Below are 16,813 nucleotides of genomic sequence, written 5' to 3'. Positions count from 1 at the left end.
TGGGATCACATTGGCATCACTTCCGCTTTCCATCATAGAAATTTCTGGCTGCTGAGCATGATGTTTATTTCTGGTGTCTTGGACGCAAATATGCTAGATCTGGTTTCATTTCCGGAAACACATTCGCTCCCTCTCCATTTCCAGCTATTGCATTATAAATAGGTGACTAGTGCAGATGTAGCAACACCCCTGGTGACGTCTATGATGATGAAACGCATAGGAAGGTCGTTGAGCTACGTGACATCACCATGCTTTACAGTTGAACATCTTGCTGGTTGGAAACAGTTGCTTTTTATTCTCTTCTGTTGTCAATTGGACACACATGCATTTTTACCTATAATGTTTGTGAGTACCTTGACATTTATTTAATTGAAAACGCCTTTGTCAGTAATACTGCGCGATGAAGTGCTTTCTGTTTGCCTTTACAATGTGTGAGACTCAATACATCTTGGAAGGAGACATAGCCTAACAGTTACATCTATTAAGGAATCTCAGGAGTTTGACGGCTTGAAGCCTATCGTTGTAATTAATGCTTTTTTGACTAGTTTATTAATCCAATGTTTGGGGTAAGGGTCATTATGTGTCCTAATCGCTGGTGGTTCTTCACTGTGACACACGTTGTTTGGAATATCATCACTGAACTCTTAATGAACTCTAGGACTTATGATATTGCACTGCATTTATATTTAAATATTGTTTTTATTTAATCTATTATTCACCTGGTGGATTCTGTTTCTACTAGAATAAGCATTTCATTGTATTGTTATTTATGTTATGGCTTTCCATGGAAACTGTGCTAGCTGCTTTTATAAGTGATTTAGTCAATGGTGCTTTAAAGAGTGCAGGTATTTCATGGTTTATTTTATTTGTATATTCTGATCATATTTTCTCTCAAACGTTGCTTCACCAGGGAAAATAGGTTTAGTGTTTGTAGTCATTCTTCGTTCCTGAGGTCCTCCAATCCCCTTATTAGCTTTGTTGCCCTTCTCTGGACTCTCTCCAATTTCAGCACATTCTTCAGGAGAACTGGTGACCAGCTGCAAGCTGGACCAGAGTTGTGTAAAATGGCAGAATCATAGTTTTATCTCTTGAGTAAATCCTTAATTTTTATGCATGCTAATATTCGGCTTGCTTTGCTTGCTGCTGCTTGCCATTGCATGCCATTGCTGAGACTGTGATCTACTAGGAACCCCAGATCTCTTTCCATCCTGAAATCCCCCAATGGTTCTCCTACTAGCGGGTAACTTGCATTCATATTTTTGGCCCCCAAAGTGCAATATTCCATTAGTGAAGGATATTAGGAATTTAAGAGAGATTTTCTACAGGTAGGTAAGGAGGTAAGTGGAAGGCTCTCTCATGTGATTCTGCTGCTGGTGATATGCTGCTAAAAGCCAAATCACCCATACAACATCAGCCTACTTAAACTAAGCTACTATTATTTCCAGCCCCCAACACCTTTATCTGCAATTTTATAACACGGTAAAAGGTCACAGACATACTGTACTTATTTATTGCCCTGGTGTAATTGGGAAAATAACTGAGGTGGAATCTCCTAAACAAAGAGTTTTCCTGGTTGCTGAAAACATAGGCATGAATAATAGCATGATCATGGTAAAAAATGGCCTACCCCAATAAAGACTCTTAAACAAATTAATTTGGAAGGGGAAAAAAACAGAGAGAGAGAGGAAGAGAGAGATTTGCAAAAAATCTGCCTTAAATTCTTTCATTATGTAAGCAATGTTTATCTAATTTACTCCTCAGCTCCTTCCTAGAAGACTGAAATGGGACTGAAGTTTGTGCATGTGCCCACTGCCCAGGTTTACTCTGTCTCATATTGACACATTGGATTAGAAAAAAACCTTTCACACATATTGACTGGGTCCATGGTCCATTCACTAGTTGTTACATTTGCATGCAGATTTTGTACTCGCTGGCTCTAACGTTTGAAGTCACACATGCTGATGTGTATGCCACTGCCTACTACCTAAATTGTGAAATTAAATTAGCATTTTTCTCCAACTTTATATGATGTGTTCTTTATTCCTTACTCTTTCTATGTATGGGAGACAATTGTATTTATGTGTCAATCCCACTGTGTTTTGTATTGTATTGTACCCCCTTTAATTATTGAAGAGTAATAAAATATATTGGAAAGTGAAATATATTTATGTGTAATATATTTATATATATACACATATATATACACATATATTTATTTATTTATTTATTTATTTATTTATTTATTTATTTTAGCTCCTTCTTGGAAAAATAGAATTATTCATAATTCTCTAAGGGTTCATTTCTTTTGCTGATTGCCATGGCTTATGATTGACATGTGGATTTTCATATTTTGAACTACGATGAACTCCTTCTTTCATAAAGGAAATAATGCATTTTAAATTAAGCTCTTGTTGTCTTATGCACTCTAGTCCCTACTATTCAGATAATTTTATTAATGTGAAAATGTAGACTGCTGTTACAAAGAAAGACCTTAATTAGTCTGAGCCTTTCCTATGACAAGCTGTTGGGAAACTAAAGAACTAATATCCAAATTACATGCAAAAACAACACTTACTTTGTATGTTTTTAAGCATGCAGTCTATGATTTCTTATTAACTATATGATGCTTTGCTATCCAAATGCATGAAATATAGGACTGATATTTGATACTGACAAACCAGGTCATACTTAAAATCTGTAAATTTAAGTAAAAAATAATTTATGGGCTCGTACAACTTTTTCAAATTTTGGTGGGCCATTTATTATACATCCTTGTATGTACCATTTACTGAAGAATGTGTTGTAACAAAAATGTGTTGTAATAGTTAATAATTTGGTGTGAGAACGTTTTAACAGCCTAAAATTATGATTATTTGTACTAAAAGGGTTTCTCTGTAATGTATTCCTAAAGAGCAGAACCTAGAAGAAAACAAAAGGGAAAAAATGCACTGAAACATAAATAAAAGTTTATACATGAACAAAGGTACATACTGTATGTGTATTTTAAGGTTGTGCAGAAACAAATATATATTGAAAAGGAACTGTTAACAACTTCTAACATTTCATTTATATCCTTTAGGACCACTCAGCTACACAAATCTAGTGTAACTGAAAAAAAATCCACACTTTAAAACCTTACTGCAAGCGTAAAGTAAAAAGAAGAGATTCTGTAACCCTTTAAATTATGTTTTTTTATTGAAACACTGTACCTAAGGTTTCAGTAAAAAAAAAAAAAAAACTTACTAAGCACCTTGCACACTGCAAAGCCACCTGTTCCTTTGTTATGTCCTTTGTGGGCCAAAAATGGAGCTTTAAAAATGTAGCGGTCACCTTCCTGAAAAAGTCAACTCTTCCAACAGCAGTCTGTCACTGCGTTACATTTTGAGCAGTGAGGGACAGCTGATAGTTTTAGTGCTACTGTACACTACTAGCTTACTATCCACAAAGCTATGTAATGCTATGTGCAGAGTTGCATATTTCAACTACCACATTACAGTGAATTTCAGTGTGGTTGGGTACAAAAATTGTTGTGTAGCCCCCTCCTGTATGTATTCTATTGTGTTCTGCCAGTAGGTGTGCGGAAAGCATTCCTGGCTGAACAGAACACAATGATTACTGCTGGAGTTGGGCGAATGGTTTGAGCCAAGCATGAGTTTTGACCGAACATTGGCTGTTCACGCATTCAACAAACACCCAAATTATAGAGGCGTTTGACTGTTTGTTTGGCCTGCTGAATGACCATGATGCACTACATAGCTGCACAGTGCATTGGAAACCCTGATTGGTTGAAGCAATGAAAGCTTTCCCCAATCAGAGCACAGATACAACAACGTTCCACAGGCCTGGGGGACAACAGGTCAGAGCCAGCCCACACTCCTGTCCACGCTACTCTGGGCAGTCGCAGGGGGCCTTCCCTGGACACCACACCTTCCCCGGTATCCACATTGTCAATAACATGATTGGAGAAAGTAATGAGGACTCTACCCAGGTATTGCTCATTGCTCTTAGTCCTGACCCACACTATAAAAATATTCTGAGCTATTTACAGTGTGATATTGGTATGGAGAGGGATAGAACATGTTCAGTGCTACTAGCGAGCTATAGTGTACTATAGGGATTCTATTGTCAGTGTAGAATATGAGTTTAGTGTGAATCTAGTGGTAGTGCAGCATGAGTGTGGTGTGACTATTCATTTTTACTTTAGTGTCACTTTAGTGTGAATATAGTGATAGTGCAGTGTGAGTGTAGTTTGACCATTCATTTTTACTTTAGTATTCGTTTATTTTGTATGGGCAGGTTTCCTGCAGTATATTTCAGTGCGTTACTGCATGTTTAATGCAATATATTTTAGTATGTTACTGCATGTTTAACACAGTATACTTCAGTGCGTTAACGGCACATTTAATGCAGTATATTTCAGTGCATTACTGCATGTTTAACACAGTATAATTCAGTGTGTTACTGCACATTTAATGGAGTATATTTTAGTGCATTGTTGCATGCTTAATGCAGTATATTTCAGTGTGTTACTGCATATTTAACGCAGTATAGTTCAGTGCATGTTTAACAAAGTATATTTCAGTGTGTTACTGCACATTTAAAGCTGCATATTTCAGTGCATTACTGCACGTTTAAGGTAGTATAGTTTAGTGCACTAGTGCATGTTTAACAAAGTGTATTCAGTGTGTTACTGCACGTTTAATGCAGTACATTTCAGTTACTGCACGTTTAATGCTTAACATGGCATTTACATATCCAGAGTCTTGGGGGTTGGGGGGACACGGACCTGAATAGTGCATTACTGCATGTTTAACAAAGAATAACGCAATGTATTACTGCATGTTTAACTCTGTATATTTTAGTGCGTTACTGCATGTTTAACGCAGTATAATTCAGTGTGTTAGTGCAAGTTTCACAAACTACATTTCAATGTGTTACTGCACATTTAACTCTATATATTTCAGTGCTTTACTGCATGTTTAACACTGTGTATTTCAGTGTGTTATTGCATGTTTAAAGCAGTATAGTTCAGTGCATTAGTGCAAGTTTATTGCTGTATGTTTCAGTGGGTTACTGCACATTTAATGCTCTACACTTCAGTGCATTACTGCACTATTAATGCAGTATAGTTCAGTGCATTAGTGCAGGTCTGAAGAAGTATATTTCAGTGTGTTAAGGCACGCTTCATGTTTGGGAGGCCAACAAGGAGAGGCAGATGTTTCCATGGCACTGTGAGGGGGCCACCAGCGTATGTGTCCACAGGCAAAGGTGGGCGTGGTCCATCTTCATGCAGGGCATTATTTCCTCTGTTTAGTGATGTTGCCCATGCTATCCAGCCACAGCATGCAGAGGAGGTGATGGACTGGCTTACAAAACCATCCTCATCCTCCGTCGCCCAATAAGAGACTAGTGGGCAGTCCACCGCATCTGCCAGAGTAGCTCATTCTGCCTTCTTGTACACAGCTACTCCAGTCATAGCCCTGCATCAGGCATAGAACAGTCAGCTGAGTTATTTAAATACAGCATCAGCCACTTGTGCCTTGATGATGCACAGCCGTTACTTGATTAATAAAGGAATATATAGAAGAGCGCCAAATCAGTAAAAAGTGCATTTATTTTATACAGTGGTGTGAAAAAGTGTTTGCCCCCTTCCTCATTTCCTGTTCCTTTGCATGTTTGTCACACTTAAGTGTTTCGGAACATCAAACCAATTTAAACAATAGTCAAGGACAACACAAGTAAACACAAAATGCAATTTGTAAATGAAGGTGTTTATTATTAAAGGTGAAAAAAAATCCAAACCATCATGGCCCTGTGTGAAAAAGTGATTGCCCCCTAAACCTAATAACTGGTTGGGCCACCCTTAGCAGCAACAACTGCAACCAAGCGTTTGCGATAACGTGCAATGAGGCTTTTACAGCGTCCTGGAGGAATTTTGGCCCACTCATCTTTGCAGAATTGTCCTAATTCAGTTACATTAGAGGGTTTTCGAGCATGGACGGCCTTTTTAAGGTCACACCACAACATCTCAATAGGATTCAGGTCAGGACTTTGGCTAGGCCACTCCAAAGTCTTCATTTTGTTTTTCTTCAGCCATTCGGTGGTGGACTTGCTGGTGTGTTTAGGATCATTGTCCTGCTGCAGAACCCAAGTTTGTTTCAGCTTGAGTACACAAACAGATGGTCGGACATTCTCCTTCAGGATCTCTTGGTAGACAGCAGAATTCATAGTTCCTTTTATCACGGCAAGTCTTCCAGGTCCTGAAGCAGCAAAACAGCCCCAGACCATCACACTACCACCACCATATTTTACTGTTGGTATAATGCTCTTTTTATGAAATGCAGTGTTCCTTCTACGCCAGATATACTTGGACACACACCTTCCAAAGAGTTCCACTTTTGTCTCATCGGTCCACAGAATGTTGTCCCAAAAGTCTTGGGGATCATCAAGATGTGTTGTGGAGAAATTGAGACGAGCTTTGATGTTCTTTTTGCTCAGCAGTGGTTTTCTCCTTGGAACTCTGCCATGCAGGCCATTTTTGCCCAGTCTTTTCCTGATGGTGGAGGCATGAACGCTGACCTTATCTGAGGCAAGTGAGGCCTGCAGTTCCTTGGACGTTGTTGTGGGGTCTTTTGTGACCTCTTGGATGAGTCGTCGCTGCGCTCTTGGGATAATTTTGGGCGGCCGGCCACTCCTGGGAAGGTTCACCACTGTTCCATGTCTTCGCCATTTGTGGATAATGGCTCTCACTGTGGTTCGCTGGATTCCCAAAGCTTTGGAAATGGCTTTATAACCCTTTCCAGACTGATAGATCTCAATTACTTTCTTTCTCAATTGTTCCTGAATTTCTTTGGGTCTCGGCATGATGTGTAGCTTTTAAGGATCTTCTGGTGGACCTTACTGTGTCAAGCAGCTCCTATTTAAGTGATGCCTTGATTGTGAACAGGTGTGGCAATAATCAGGCCTGGGTGTGGCTAGAGAAATTGAACTCAGGTGTGGACAACCACAGTTATAGTATGTTTTAACAAGGGGGGCAATCACTTTTTCACACAGGGCCATGATGGTTTGGATTTTTTTTCACCTTTAATAATAAACACCTTCATTTACAAATTGCATTTTGTGTTTACTTGTGTTGTCCTTGACTATTGTTTAAATTGGTTTGATGTTCCGAAACACTTAAGTGTGACAAACATGCAAAGGAACAGGAAATGAGGAAGGGGGCAAACACTTTTTCACACCACTGTAGAATTAATAAAAGTCTCACTTACATCCATAATTATTATTGTCCTCCGTTTGATAGTCAAATCACTGTTCCCTTTCGCTGGTGCTGTTACTGGATGAATCCTCCTCCACAGCGCACTAGGGGAAGCTCTGCTGTGTTCTGTGGTGCACAGAGAATCAGACTGGCTTGCGGACAGCGTGTGACATCAGCTGGGGGGGTACCCAAAAGCACAACGCGTTTCTGAGCTTGCGCAAGCCTCGTTCGGGCATGCGCGCTCCTTTCTCAAGTGCAGGTATAGACAATGCTGCAGTGGACTGCTCTTAAATAGGAGAGTGAGTAGATAATGACAGAAAAGATAGCAATTAACCCTATAATTGATGCAAGCTGGTTGAGAGGGTTATACTAATGATAATACTATGGCAAGTGAGTAAAATATATGGTAACGAAGGTGAACTTGAAAAAAGTGAAAAGTTTTAGAGAAGCGTTATATATATAGGGAACAAGGAATGTATGTATAAAAGAGTTGTGGAAAATGAACAGAAATGAAAAAAAAAAAAAAAAAAAAAAAACTATGAAAATGAAAAAATAAATAAATAAATAAATAAATAAATAAAAAAAATAAATAAAAAATAAATAAAATACATTTTTGCAAAAATACTAATAAAATTAATAATGATAATAATAATAATAATAAAAATAACAATAACAAAAATAATGATAATAGTGGAAATGAAATAAAAGTAAAAATAAAAATGAGAAGAAAGTTGAAAATAAAAATTTAAATAATAATATTAATAATAATAATAGGAATAAAAATGATAATAAAAATAAAGATAAAGATAAATATAAAAATAAAAAATAAACATGAAAATAACTATAAATATAAAGATGGTAATAGTAAGTTTATTTATAGGTGGTAGGTAATTTTGGATCTCAAAAGTATTGATAATAGGCCAAATTGGGGAATGCCTATAGAGACGTTGATAACAACTAAAGGCTTGAATAATGTGAACATAGTAATCATATTGATAACAACAACAATAGTAGTAATAGCAATAATGCTACCACCATTACTCTTACTACTAATCAATCTTGACTGATTGGAGGTATTATAAATGAAGAAACAACTTCATGTTAATAGCATATGATCATGAGCCCAGTTACAGATAAGTGCGACTTAGTCGCATTTTTAAACGCATGACAATTATGTTGATGGTGGAGATACAAGATCAATATATCACAATTGTATGTGAAAACTCACGTCAAGATTGATAGAGGTGATGCGATTAAATTATGTTTAAAAGATATGTGTATAAAAAGGTATATGTATAAAGGAGGAAGGAAGGGAAATTGTTTACCATCTTTATATTTATAGTTATTTTCATGTTTATTTTTTATTTTTTATTTTTATATTTATCTTTATCTTTATTTTTATTATCATTTTTTTTTTTTTTTTTTTTTTTAATTTTTTTTTTCATTTCTGTTCATTTTCCACAACTCTTTTATACATACATTCCTTGTTCCCTATATATATAACGCTTCTCTAAAACTTTTCACTTTTTTCAAGTTCACCTTCGTTACCATATATTTTACTCACTTGCCATAGTATTATCATTAGTATAACCCTCTCAACCAGCTTGCATCAATTATAGGGTTAATTGCTATCTTGTCTGTCATTATCTACTCACTCTCCTATTTAAGAGCAGTCCACTGCAGCATTGTCTATACCTGCACTTGAGAAAGGAGCGCGCATGCCCGAACGAGGCTTGCGCAAGCTCAGAAACGCGTTGTGCTTTTGGGTACCCCCCCAGCTGATGTCACACGCTGTCCGCAAGCCAGTCTGATTCTCTGTGCACCACAGAACACAGCAGAGCTTCCCCTAGTGCGCTGTGGAGGAGGATTCATCCAGTAACAGCACCAGCGAAAGGGAACAGTGATTTGACTATCAAACGGAGGACAATAATAATTATGGATGTAAGTGAGACTTTTATTAATTGTATAAAATAAATGCACTTTTTACTGATTTGGCGCTCTTCTATATATTCCTTTATTGGTATCCTATTCATGAGATGACTTCACTCTAAAGAAGCAGCTGCCGCAGGTGATTGTGCACATACATCCCTTATCCTCTAAGGACAGCAAGCAACCTTTCTGGATCTTCAGCAAATTCCAAGTACTGTTTTCTCAGATAACTTTTTTAAAAACATCTTGCTTTTATAAAAACTGTTTTGAATCTATTTTAATGAACAATACAGACTGAACTGAAAAGGACACACCAGTATCTTTTAAAGCGCTAGTATTTTGTGTTGTTTTTTTTCATCAGTTACTTGATTAAGATCTTGGTTCTGAGATTAAGGAAGGTAGGAACATGAGCCTAAAAAGAGGGGAGAACACTGGTAAACAACAATTTAGTAGACATGTTCCCCCAGCCGCAGCTGCAGCCATGACCCAGCTGCAGCATATTACCAAGTTGTCTCCAGTGATAATGAGGATCACGCATGTACTGGCCATTGGGACTACCGGGAGTTTCCCGGTGGGCCGATGGCTCGATGGCTCAGTGGGCCACTCTGATGTAAGGGGGCTGGTGATGGGCCACTCTGATGTAAGGGGGTGCTGATGGGATATTCTGATGTAAGGGGGCTGCTCATGGGACACTCTGATGTAAGGGGGTGCTGATGGGATACTCTGATGTAAGGGGGCTCGTAATGGGACACTCTGATGTAAGGGGTGCTGATGGGACACTCTGTTGTAAGGGGGCTGGTGGCGGGACACTCTGTTGTAAGGGAGTGTTGATGGGACACTCAAAATGTAAGTGGGCCGGTCTGGATGAAGTCCAGGGCCAAATTTCTGTCCCAGTCCAGCCCTGATGAGGATGGAGGGGGTAATGATGATGATGATGATAATGAGGTCACTGACGTGACTTGAGTGCCGGGTAGAACAGAGGAGGAAAGTGAGGGTGAGGCATAACTCCATAGAGGCAGCCATCATAGAAGAGTAGTGTGACGGATCCGATCCCACACTCCGTTTGAGTGCTTCTGTCAGTATATCCCGCTTCCCCCAATCTGACTATCAGAGAGATATATTCTCATAGCTGCATTGAATATAAGTCTACCCAAAAATAGCTTGTAGAATCTTGAAGTACACCAGGAATAACCTTTATTTGAGATCTCACACAAAATATATACAGTGGGGTGCCTAATGCCGCGTACACACGAGCGGACTGTATGGCGTACTTGGTCCGTCGAAACACATTTCAGCGGACAATCCGCTCGTGTGTGGGCTTCAGCGGACTTTTTCAGCATGCAGTCCGGCGTACTAAGAATTTTCGGATTTTTCGAAATTCTGTCCGTCGTACTTTGGTTTCAGCGGACAATCCGCTCATCAGTATGCTAGTTCGACGGACTAAGAATGGCGCATGCCCAGAAAGGATTTACACGGCGGAAGGGTGCTTTGCTGTGTTTTGGAGTTCCTATTTCTAGTCCCGTCGTACGTGCTGTACACGTCATAGCGCAAGCTTTCGACGGACTGTTTGTGCATCCGTGTGTGGTCAAGTCCGTTCAGTCGAAAGTACGACGGACTGTCCGTCGGATTGTATGACGAACTAAGTACGCCATACAGTCCGCTCGTGTGTACGCGGCATAAAACTTAAACTAATTAGCATGAGCTAATTATCTAATCAACACTGGACTCCTTTATTCAATTGCAGATTAATTAGCACAAACAACAAAACAACAATTTGTGAAATATTCTTTAGAATCTGTGTCAAGCCATACTAGACTCATTTACATTATACAAGACAACAGAGAGGTAGATGGAGGTAAGGATATTAGCATCTAAGGCCGCGTACACACGGGCGGACTGTCCGCCCAACTAGGTTCGTCAAACAGTTTGACAAACAGTCCGTTCAAAATTAGCATGAACGGACTTGACCACACACGACGAACGAACAGTCCGCTGAAAACTTGCGCGATGACGTGAACGGCACGTACGACGGGACGAGAAATTCGACGTCCAATACACTGCAATGCAACCTTCGCCGTGTAAATTCTTTCTGAGCATGCGCGAGACTTAGTTTGTCGAACAAGCCTACACACGAGCGGACTGTCCGCTCAAACCAAGTTTCAGCGGACAGTCTTACGGAAATTCCGAAAAACTTTGTTCGTCAGACTGTCCGCTGAAACTGTCCGCTGAAGCCCACACACGAGCGGACTGTCCGCTGAAACACTGTTCAGCGGACAAAGTTGGGCGAACAGTCCGCCCGTGTGTACGCGGCCTTAGAGTTTGTGTCCCAGTTGTGTTTCAGTCTATTGCTAACATGGCATTTACATATCCAGAGTCTTGGGGGTTGGGGGGACACGGACCTGAATCCAAGTAAAACCACCTCAGGGGTCCCCAAGCATATAGCTCACAAAGAGCACCGTTCCCCCAAATGCGAGGGCCCATAATCACAAGGCCAGAGGCTTGCATTTAGTCCCCTCCAAGAGCCTCGGTCCCGGCTAGGTCTGTCACAAGTAGAAAGCAGCCACCCTATTCCATCAAATTGTGGAGCTGTTATCTCCCGGCCCACTTTCCCCATCTCAGCTGTTTGGGCCTTTTTTAGCACATATGCAGCCAATAACACAGTTGCAATTTGCAAACTTTAATTGAAGCACATTAAGCATGGCAGAAACACCAGATATTTGGGTACCACATGCTTGATAAGGCATTTAACCTTCCATCACTCAGACCGTTGGCAAGAGCACCTGAAGCCACACAAAAGGGATGCAATTCTGTTCTTCCTCACTCCTCACCTTTCTACTCTACTGCCGCTATACCTCATGACCTCTCAACAGCCTCCCCTAACAGGGATGAGGATATAGCGCAGGGTGTCCCAGGTCCTTGCAGCATGTCTGCCAGCAGGACACCACCAGCTGTAGACTATAGCAGGAAAATGTCTCTGCCCCATATGCTACAGCAAAAAAAAAATAAAAAAAATACAGTCACTGCCACCCACATGCCTAGCGTCTAAATTCCAGCTTGTCAAAGCTATTAGCTTTACAACTCCTGCCTTTCTGTCTGGTGGAATCTGCCCCTTCTGTGATTTTTCAGAATGTGCTGTACCACAATGGCAGTCGCTATTTCTCTTCACGTAAGGCCATTCTAGCTCTCTACCATCAAGTGGAAGACAATGTTGTGGCATCATTAGGCAAGGTAGTGAGCTGCAAGGTCCATGTTAACGCTGACATGTGGTCCAGCAAGCATGGTCTGGGATGATATATTTTGTTCACAACACACTATGCTTGCAAATCGGAAGGATACAGGACAGGGTTGAATGCTGCAGCTTGTTTTGCTGCCACGTCTAATGATGATGCGAGATTTGTCAGCTCTAGCCCTGCCTCCTTCTCCTCCTCCTCCTCCATTCCCTCCTCTGCTGAATTGTCCTATGAACCACAAGTACCCCTTAAGCATTCAAGCGGCGTTTCAAATCAGACTAAAAGGTGCCATGCAGTGCTTTAGCTGGTCTGTCTAGAGGACAAGTGCCACACTAGAGCAGAGGTTCTTGCATCTCTGCACGGACAGGTTCAGGGGTGGTTCACGCCATGCCAGCTGGAGCTAGGAATGGTGTTGTGTGAAAATGGCACAAATCCTCCTTAGACAGGGAAAGTTGACACAGGTGCCATGCCTGGCACATGCCCTTAATTTGGTGGTGCAGTGTTTCTTAAATAGGTACCCATGGTTGGAAGGTCTGCTAAAGCAGGCCAAAAAAGTCTGTAGCCATTTCAAGCAGTCATATGCAGCCTGTGCTTGGCTGGCTGTAATTCAGCAGGAATTCCACTTGCCCGTAAGCTGCCTTTGATTTGTGACAGGTGAAAGTCCACTTTGGCAATGCTGCAGTGGCTGCACATGCAGCAGAGGGCCATCAATGAGTACCTGTGCGAGTATGGCACAATGACAGGCTCAGGCCGGCTTGGCTTTTTTTTCCCTATGCCAAAAGCTGCTGATATAAGATACATTCATGTACTGTCACCATTTGAGGAGGTGACAGTAGGACAGAAGGACAGAAGGATGCTGAGCCGTGACAATGCATGCATCAGTTATATAATCTCTGTTGTGTTCCTGCTGGAGTAGACTCTGCGGTGGCATTATGGATAGGACACTCAAAGCAGAGCAAGAAGGAAGAGTTTGAATTTCTTTCCTCTCAAGGCCCACTTTATGCAGACACTATTCTTGCCATGCCACTGAACACACAAGAGGAGAGTGAGGAGGAGGATGATTCTGGCAATTTTGGAGGCATTGAAGCAGTGCACGACATACGTCAACCCTTAACAGATTGTTTTTGATACCCAGAACCCTTGGCACTAGTACTTGGCTGGGAGGAGGCAGTTCCAGATACTGTAATCCTCAGTGACCCTGAAGAGTCTGTTTCTTATGCCTCTGCAAACTTGCAGTGCATGGGCTCCCTCATTCTTCAAAGCCTGTGAAAGGACCAGAGAATATTAGGTGTGGACAGCCCTCCTTGACCACCATTACAAGGGGAAAGTCTAGGAACTCATTACATCCCCACAGAGGGAGCAGAAGATGAAATCTCTTGAGGACACCTTAAAGAGGAGTTAATGTAATGCCTTTCCCAACTCCAGTAGGTTACAGTCTGGTGGAAATTGTGATTTTGAGGCTTCTGTTGGTCAAGAGAGGTGCAGTGGAGAAGGGGGCCACCTCAGTAATGCCTTTCAAATTTTTTTTAGTTCTCGGAGCCCAGTGCTGTCAGCTTCCACATCCCATCGACAGCATCTGCAATATATGATGGGAGATTATCTAGTGGTGAAAACAGACATAGAGTGCTTTCCAGTTGACTATCCACTGGGTTACTGGGTCATAGGAATAGAAGACTGGCCAGAAATTGCCAAGTATGCAATTGAGCTGCTGGGCTGCCCTGCATCCAGCATGCTTTCAGAATGAGCATTCAGTGCTGCTGGAGGATTTTGTGACAGATAAGAGAGTGTGACTGTCCACACACTCCTTGGACCAGCTGACATTTATCAAAATGAATCAGTCCTGGATTAGCAGCAGCTATCAAGCCCCTGATGCTGATCAAGTGCTTTTTGAATCTGGAATCTCTAAAAGACTGTCTAGGCTGCCTAGTTTTGTGGGTGTTGATTTCATTTGGAAAACATTTTTGGTGTAGGTTTCATGGGCACAATTAACACCCAAGTAGCAGATAACTGACTATAGATGATAGAGTGCCATCATAACTAACATTATACAACAAGAGAAAACCCTCTAAGGGTGGGACTATATAGGCGTCAAATAGATAACAAATGTAATTTGATGTTACAAAATAATAAAATTTTGTAGGATATACAGAACATTAAGCAAAATAAGTATACAAATTGATCATATAGGTAATGACGCCTAACACGTTTCACTGAATCTTCTTCAGAGGTGTCAGAAACACAATCATACAAGTAATTGTTCTGAAAGGTGTAGATATAAATATACATGACCGCAATAATGTATACATAACAAATATACCAAATGGTGCTGTACTAATCCAGTCACAGATCTTGCATCATATATGTATGTCACTGTATTTTAAAATCAGGATATAGAAGCAAATGGGTTGCGCTGGCACTCATGCCCTGTCGGACGCCCACCGCTAGGCCATCCATGGTCTCGCCCAGGTATCACGCTGAAAAAGATCCCCCAGTGGTAGCCAGAGCCATAGGGCGACAAGATCATGCAGAATCTATCATGAGGGCAACCAGAGAGCTCGGCTCAATCTATGAGGAGCAACAATATATTGAATAACAATGACCGTGAGGACAATATCATATATTTATCCTGTATAGAAGCATGCGGTCCCTAATAAATCTATCAAATAAAGTGGAGGATCAGGTGACAAAAAAGGGGGATAAAAAAAGTATATATTTCATTGTCTATGGCAGTTGTAGAGGGTTGTGGAAATTCTATATGAGTATGAGACTGCAGATCTCAGGGACCAAAGAAGGCATGGTAAAAGAGAGACTTATGGCGGACAGGGTAAAACAGACTCCATGGACCAGCTGACATTTATCGAAATGAATTAGTCCTGGATTAGCAGCAAGCCCCTGATGCTGATGTCGCTGATAAAGTGCTTTCTGGATCTGGAGTCTCTGAAAGACTGTCTAGGCTGCCTAGTTTTGTGGGTGTTGATTTAATCGGGAAGGGATTTTTTGTAGTAGGTTTCATGGGCACAATACCAAAGGACCAATTTTTCTGCACCAGTTTGATAGGTGTATATCATTTAAATTTTTGACAGCAAGGCCAATTCTAGCCTTCATCAAGAGTTAGTCTATAGGGTTACAGTGTGGGGACACCACCGACACCCAAAGACCAATTTTTCCACACCTGTTTGATTAGTTAGTTTTGTGGGTGTTGATTTAATCGGGAAGGGATTTTTTGTTGTAGGTTTCATGGGCACAATACCAAAGGACCAATTTTTCTGCACCAGTTTGATAGGTGCATATAATTTCAATATTTGACAGCAAGGCCAATTCTTGCCTTCATCAAGAGTACCTCCATAGGGCTACAGTGTGGGGGCACCACCGACACCCAAAGACCAATTTTTTTTTTGCCACTGCATATTTTTCCGAACTTGTTACCTCTATCCAAAGTCTGCGAAAGAGACACCAGATTTACAAAGTAAAGAAAGTTTGCAGGGAAAATGTTATTTTTTTGGCTTTATAAACTATCATTATTGCTGCAGCAGGTTTTATACATAGTACAGATGTGCCATTTTACAAGCATACTAGGGGGGCCCCAGGCACTATATTTAGAGGAATTTTTCATTTATATTGGCATTTCTCATTTTTGTGGTTTCACTTTAAGCATGAGTAAATCACTGCTCATTTAAAAATGATGTTACTTACAAACTTTTTTTCCATTGATACATGTCCCCCAGGGGTATCCAGACCCCATAACCATTGTATACTCAATTACTTGCATATAAGCCTTCCGAATGAGCACTTTTCATTTTTCCAGTTCGGGTTCCATAGCCTTCAATGGGGTTTGTTATTCAGTTCCAAACTTTTGCGATGTTCGAAAGCTCTGCAGCGAACCAAACAGGGGGTCATTCAAACCATCCCTAATTACTGATGGCACCTTCTATATGCTTGATAGGCTGCTCCAGCAGAAATGAGCAGTTAACGACTACCTGTACGAGCTCTGTGGCAGAACAGGTTCTGGGGAGCTTGGTTTTTTTCACAGTGCCAGTGGCTGCTCATGCGCGGCGCATGCAGACTTCTGCGGCCATTTGATGAGATCACCAAACTGGTCAGTCGCAGCCATGGTGCCATCAGTGACATCGTACCTTATGCCTTCTTTATGGAGCGTGCATTGCGTCGTGTCATTGATCAAGCCGTGGAGGAGCAGAATGATGAGGAAGTTGCAATGCTGGATGAATTCCCAGGGGGGCTACTCTATCTGAGGCAAGTCAACAACAGGTGTCTGAAGAGGAGTCAGAGGATCATGGTGCCGGGGCGGATGAGGAGGAGCAAGAAGAGCATGCTTTAAACCTTTATGGGATCCCTGTTGTTGTCTGTGGATGGGGAGAGGAGAATGAGAAGGACGACATTA

This window comes from Lithobates pipiens, unplaced genomic scaffold, assembly GCF_037356315.1.
Source record: "Lithobates pipiens isolate NorthernLeopardFrog02 unplaced genomic scaffold, aLitPip1_a1.2 Scaffold_16, whole genome shotgun sequence".
NCBI classification, from domain to species: domain Eukaryota; kingdom Metazoa; phylum Chordata; class Amphibia; order Anura; family Ranidae; genus Lithobates; species Lithobates pipiens.
This window is presented reverse-complemented; position numbering follows the sequence as displayed.